General features: G+C 37.1%; 1 pseudogene; it reads left to right on the forward strand.

The window, feature by feature from the left end:
* The first annotated feature begins 313 nt into the window (after positions 1-313).
* Positions 314-4447, forward strand: LOC138156066 (carbonic anhydrase 2 pseudogene; annotated as a pseudogene).
* Positions 4448-7006: the final 2559 nt, after the last annotated feature.

Below are 7006 nucleotides of genomic sequence, written 5' to 3' on the forward strand. Positions count from 1 at the left end.
TCCTGTAAGTGCCCACAGCTAGGGGCTTTCTGCCCCATGGGTTCTGTACTCACAAGGTGTGTGATGGTTCCTTTTCACCTCCACCCCAGGGACTGGCTTTCCTTATTAGTAGAGGTTCCATCAATCTTCCCAGGTTCAAAGAACCAACTCCCTTCACTATCCCAGGGGCAAAAATTCTGGTGGCTGGGGCTGAGGCAGCCTCTAAAACCAACTAACCCAGGGCTTGCTGCTTGTTTTTTAAGAGGCTTGCTGTAGCCAGTGCACAGGTGCAACGCAAGAGCTAATTACTAAACCCTGAACAGCTTGTAAGACCATGTCCCAACATATCTGGGGATATGAGCCAAGCTTGAACAGCCCAGAATGCTGGCATACATAAGGCTTTTCCTTTTGCTTGTGGAAAACAGCATTCTCCTGTGGAAACTGAGTACTCTAAGATGCAGTATGATGATGTTCTGAAACATTTTAAGTTCTCTTTTGACCCCTCTACTGCTAAGGGTATCATCAACAATACTCAGTCTTTCAGTGTAGAGTTTAATGATTCCACTGTTAGATAAGTATTAAGCGGAGGACCCTTGATTGACAACTACAGGTTGATTGAATTTCATTTTCAATGGGGCTTCAGTGTAAGCCAGGGCTCTGAGCACATTTTCAATGAAACAATATGCAGCTAAATATCACTTGGTTCATTAGAATTCAAAGTATGAGATTTTCAAGTTTGTGGGGACCAGGAATGATGGACTGCTCGTTGTTGGGATATTTTTAGAGATGGGAACTGCTAAAGGACTTCAAAGAATCATTGATGTCATCAATAAAATTCAAACAAATAAAGAAGAATCATTCTTCACTGGCTTTGACCCTGCTTGTGTTTTTTCCTGAGTCCTTGGAATATTATACTTATCAGGACTCACTAACTACTCTTCCTGTCTTGGAATATGTGGCATAGATTGTCCTACAAGAGTATATCTAGAGGGGCCAGTGCCAAGATGGCAGAGTAAAATCAGGAATTTGTTTGGTCTCCCACTCGAGACAGCTCCAATACCTATAAAATATAACTCTACACAAATTTTCCAGCAACAGAACCCACAAAGTGGCAGAGAGAAACAAATCTCCCACTGAAGCCAGCCTGCCAGGCTGACAGGAAGAGTCTATTGCACCAGGCTGGGAGCCAAGTATAGTCCTGCATGAGCCATGTTGGCACAGACCCAGGGTGGCCACTACCAGCAGAATAGACAGGTCAGAGCAGACTTCAGGAGAGTGAAATGCTGGCAGTTGTGGTGGTTCCCAGACTTTTTAACCCATGAACACCCAAGAGAAAGTAAAACATCAGTAGAGAACTCTGTTGGAACTGGGAGATTGAAAAGCACTTCTGGCCTCTTCCCCAAGGGCAAGAGGTGCCTGTTGTGCAGTGGCTGCAGCTACTATCCCATGGATGATTCTGGAGTTCCTGGACTGCAGGTCTTAGGGGACCAAGTGACCATTCAGAGGGTAATAGTTCTTGCTTTGATGTGCTTGGATCTGGCTCACACTCTAGGTGGTGCTCCTGGGGTGAGTGTGGCAGAGCTTGTGATGGCTGTAGAGAGGGCACCTTCCCCATCAACTGCAAAAACCTCAGCAATTTGGGACATAGCTGTCTCCATTCTGGAAGCAGAGTTCTACTGTGGCAAAGAGCTCAAAAGTCAAGTAATTGGCTGGCAAGAAAAGCAAGCAGAGGAAGCACAATCATACCATAGTATCATTTTTGGGGACAAAAACAATCAAAACATGGAACCAGAAGAAAACAACAAAGTCAAAACTCTTGCATCAAAAGTATCCAAGAAGAATATGAATTGGTTACAGGCCATAGAGGAGCTCACAAAGGATTTTGAAAATCAAATAAGAGAAGTGGAGGAAAAACAGGGAAGAGAAATAAGAATGTTGCAAGAAAATCATGCAAAGTGAGTCAACAACCTGCTAAGGGAGACCCCCCGAAAAAAATATTGAAGAAAATAACACCTTAAAAAATAGACTAACTCAAATGGCAAAAGAGGCCCAAAAAGCCAATGAGAAGAATGCATTAAAAACCCAAATTGGACAGATGGAAAAGAGAATTTCAAAAACTCACTGAAGAGAATTCAAAATTAGATTGGAGCAAATGGAAGCTAATGACTTTATGACAAATCAAGATACTATAAAACATATCCAAACAAATTACAAAATAGAAGGCAATATGAAATATCTCTTTGGGGAAAAAACACTTACCTGGAAAGTAGTTTCAGAAGGGATAATTGAAAAATTATTGTACTAAAAAGCCACGATCAAAAAAGAGCCTAGAAATCATCCTTCAAAAAATTTTCAAGGAACATTGCCCTGATATTCAAGAACCAGAGGGCAAAATAGAAATTAGAAGAATTCACTGATCACCTCTTGAAAAAGATCCCCAGCAAAACTAAGCATAATGCTTCAGGAGAAAATATGGTCATTCAATAAAATAGAGGACTTTCAAGTATTCTTGATAAAAAAAAAAGCAGAGGTGAACAGAAAATTTGACATTCAAATACAAGAAGCAAGAGAAGCATGAGAAGGTAAACAGGAAAAAGAAATCATAAGGAACTTATTAAAGTTGAACTATTTTCATTCCTACATGGAAAAATGATAAATGTAACTCAGACTTTTCTCAGTATTAGGATAGTTGAAGGGAATATATATATAAATATATATACACATACACATACATATGTGTATATGTGTGTGTTTGTGTGTGTGGGTATACATACTCATAAATGTATATACAGGAGGGTGTATATATGTATATATATATATATATATATATATAAATACATATGTGAGTGTGTGTATATGTGTGTACAGGTATACATAGACAGAGGGCACAGGATCAGTTGAATAGGAAGGAATGATGGCTAAAAAAATAAAATTAAGAGGTGAGAGATTGTAATGGGAATGTAAATTTATGTTGTTACCATCTTTCTAAGTTTGTATTGTATAAGATCTTCCCTGCCCCTAGGCCCTTTGATAGGCTTAAGTGCACCTTGAGCCTGTGGTGGGAGTCTTGTATTTCAGGAGATACTTTGTGATTGGGCAGTGGGGACAAGAGGGTTGTTACATTCTCCAAGCTAGGAGGAGGCTATATAATCCCTGGTGAGAGACTTTGTTTTGGGGCTCATTTTGAAAAAAATGTTGTGTGATTTGACTAGACAAGACTCTGGACAGCCCTTGAGTCCCTTCCCCCCCACCCCCCCGGCTTTGAAAAACCCAGATGTTGATAGTTCCCTCTCCAGTGATTGACTACTTATGGATGTAATGGTTGGACAGCTGGAGTCCTGTCTTCTTGAAATGTTTCTGTCTTGTAATTTCTGTTTGTAACCTGTCTGTGTACTCTGAAGTTTGGGGTGCTGACCTTTTCCCCTGAACTAGGTAAATAATATGTTTGATTGATTAAAGCAAGATTGTTAACCCATTTTGAGTTGCTTTCCTTTAGAGGGGCAGATCTGGGAACCTGTGTTGGCACCCACCCTGGGGATGCTGGGGTGCTTGCTGCTACAGAGAATATAATGAGAGAAGGAGAAAGATAGAGATAGAATAGAAAAATTATCTCATATAGAAGGGGAAAGAGAAAAGTCTTACAAATGAAGGGGAAGAGCAGTAAGGTGAAAGGGAATGGGTCAACCTTAATCTCTTAGAATTTTGCTTAATGGGGGAATAACATACATACTCAAGTGGGTAATTTACCCTACAGGAAAGTAGGGGGAGGAGGGGATAAGAGGGGGGATGTTAGAAGGGAGGGAAGATTGGAGGAGAGGGAAGTTAGAAGCATGCACTTTTGAAAAGTGACAGGGTCAAAGTAGAAAATAGAATAAGTTGAGGGGGGAGGCAGAGTAGGATGGAGGGAAATTTATTTAGTCTTTCACAATATAACTACTATGGAAATTTTTTTGTGTAACTACACATGTACAACCAATATTGAATTTCTTATATTCCTAGAGGGGGTGGGTGAGCAGGAAAGAGGGGGAAAAATCCGGAACTCAAAGTGTTAAAAACAAATGTTAAAAAAAATTGTTTTTTACAAGCAACTGGGAAATAAGTTATAGACACTGGGGCACAGAAATCCACCTTGCCCTATCAGAAAGTTAGAGGGAGTATGGGGGAGGATATGAAAGAGAAAAAATTAGGGGAATCAGTAGGCTTGCTATCCTGGTGTGGCTATAGGGGAAAGATGGGGAAAATTTTGAAACTCAAAATCTTATGGAAATTAATGTTGAAAACTAAAGATAAATAAATAAAAATTAAAAAAATTAAAAAGTACATCTGTGTGAGTCCTGGAGAGATGGCAAAATTCTACAACTTTTTCTTCACTTCTGCTGGTGAAAGTTCTTCAGAACATATGGTGTGCAACTGGTGTCCAGTTCAACACCTCTGTGTCAGGACAATTAGAGGAACATTCAATTGTTGATGTCTGAGGGAAATGACCCTCTAACTAAGCACAAATCTGTCTGTATACTGGTGGCATCTCCACTAGTCTCATTCTTTTTTGTACTTGTACCTGTTATTCTTTCTTATGAAATGTAAAACGTTTGTAGGCCTACTTCAAATGTTCTTAATGTGTGAACCCAATAACCTACAAGTGCATATCCATATGCAGTGCCTGGCAATTTGATGTTGACCTGGTGCTTTGGGGTGATAGCAATGCTTTTTCTATGACAAGGAAGCAATGATAAGGAATAGTAGAATTGTTTCTTCCTTCCCAAGTAATAGGCACATGGGTGTCTCGAGCTACTCTAAAGCTGTTTTTAAAATATAGCAAAGCAAAAAATATGAAAACAAATCTCCAGTAAGTGATTGTATTGAATCCGTATAAAGTGTAAGAAGGGCGAATTAATAATAATGATTCCAAGAGTTTACATTTAAGATATTGAAATAAAATTTAAAATAATTATTACATTTGTAAGCTATGCAATATTTAAAATAGGCAGGATGTTTTTGTGAATTTTGAATCAAGTATTATTTATAACACATTTTAAGTATGGTGATAATGCATTTTATTTCCATTCAGACAACATATACCATAACTTAAAGAAAAAAATAATATTGTATTTTAGATATATGTTGGCTAATAAATAAATGATTATTGAAAAAAAAATATAAGAGGCTTGCTGCCTGCTGTTAAAACTCAATCCAGTCTGGAAATGTTTACTCTTCAAAGGGATCAAACCTCACCCTGGGATTTTTCTTCCAATCTTCTCAAATTGTCCGGAATGACCCCAGTTATGCCCCTCTTCTTATTTATCTCCACCCACAATTTGTTTGCCCTAAAGTGCTATGTAACTCTTTTGTGAGGGAAAATCTTGAGAGCTTGGAATTTACTAACTTACATGGCAATCTTCCCAGAATCCTCTGTATTTCTTGATCTCTTATAACCTTGCTGGCTTCAGCTTTCCCAATTCTGATTTTCAAGGTACCATTTTATTCCTTAAGATTATAGATTTCCCTTTCCAATTGGTTGACTTTCTATTTTTTGTTCTGAATAAGAAGAGGGAAAAAGTCATAGAGAACATTCTTGTTCTTTAATGTGCCTTCTGTTCTGTATTTCTATCTATTTTGTTGAAAAGAATGCAAATATAAGCAAAACATGATCCCATGTTTAGCACAAATGGCTTGTTTAGATCTATCCATACCAAACATATTATTTATCAGAATCAGACTACATTATGATAATTACCAGTAGATTAATTTTATTATAAAGGCACAAGACTTTTGAGCTAGAAAACAGCTTAAGGAAGATTTACTTCAAACTCTTTTTTTATAATTATAAGGACAATTAGAGCCAAGGAGTCTGTGACTAATTCAAGGACATACAGCTAATTAAAGTGTTTAGATTTCTATTAATGTTCTGGGTATCAGATATTAATAGAATAGAATAGAATAGAATATTGATAATATACATCTAATTTACTGTTTTATATTTTACAAATTGAATTTGTAATGCACAGGCTTATTTGATATCCTACCAATGAATGTTCAAAATCAGACATAAATTCTGTCCTGGAGGACAAATTTTTTACATTATAATTATAATACAGAATCAAGCTAGTATTATATTGGAAATTGTATGGTCTTATCTATTACTTCTATGTAAAATTAGTTGAGGTTTTTGTAATGTTATGATTATACTGGTATGAGGGAATATTCTCTGCCCTGAGGTCATAGCACACAGATGTCCTTATTTTCATTTGAAGCATATGTTAGTCATGCTGTAATGCTTATTTTTCAGTTTCTGCTGAAAATAAAGTGATAGAACACTGCCTACATATTCTGAGTCTACAATGTCATTTATTTTCCATATATTTTCTGTGGAGTATATCATAGTCATTTGATTTAAGGTTTTTGAGAGATTTACTGTCTCGACTATGCAAAATTATAACTATGTACCCACATAATGGACTATATATTCAAAATTCACCCTTCCAGTGCTGTTGTACAGACATATATGTGACTGAGACTTATGGAGCCCTGTAACAAACAATGAAGGAGAATCTCTGATATAAATGTAATATTGATGAATTTCACAAAAATAATGGAGGCGACATATTAAACAGGTTCCAATCCAATACTCTCTCTAGTGCTTTGTATATTCCCAAGTCAATATTTAGATCCCAAAAATGTTGTATGGAGTCCCATTATGATTAATAGGTAGCATGTGAATACCCATATAAGAAAGAGGAAGTTTGTTTCCTTCTAAAAACCAGACCAAAGATGGTATGGGAAGTTTGTCAAAAATCATGATAATTCATTTACCCTGACTCATGTCAGAACAAATGAGTCTCTCAAAAGATATGGAATATATAACCAGAGTCAATGAAGCACTAGGGGAAAAGAATAGAAGGACTTTCAATGGCAGGGGCACAGTATTAATTTTTTTTCATATTGATGTTTGTAGCTTTAGGGAAAAAAGCAAACAGGTTATTGACAGTGAATGGCCAATTGCATAAACACTGTCAAAAAGAATTGTTTT

This window comes from Petaurus breviceps, unplaced genomic scaffold (assembly GCF_028583685.1).
Source record: "Petaurus breviceps papuanus isolate PSGF00001 unplaced genomic scaffold, PetGlider_PUasm1.0 98, whole genome shotgun sequence".
NCBI lineage: Eukaryota > Metazoa > Chordata > Mammalia > Diprotodontia > Petauridae > Petaurus > Petaurus breviceps.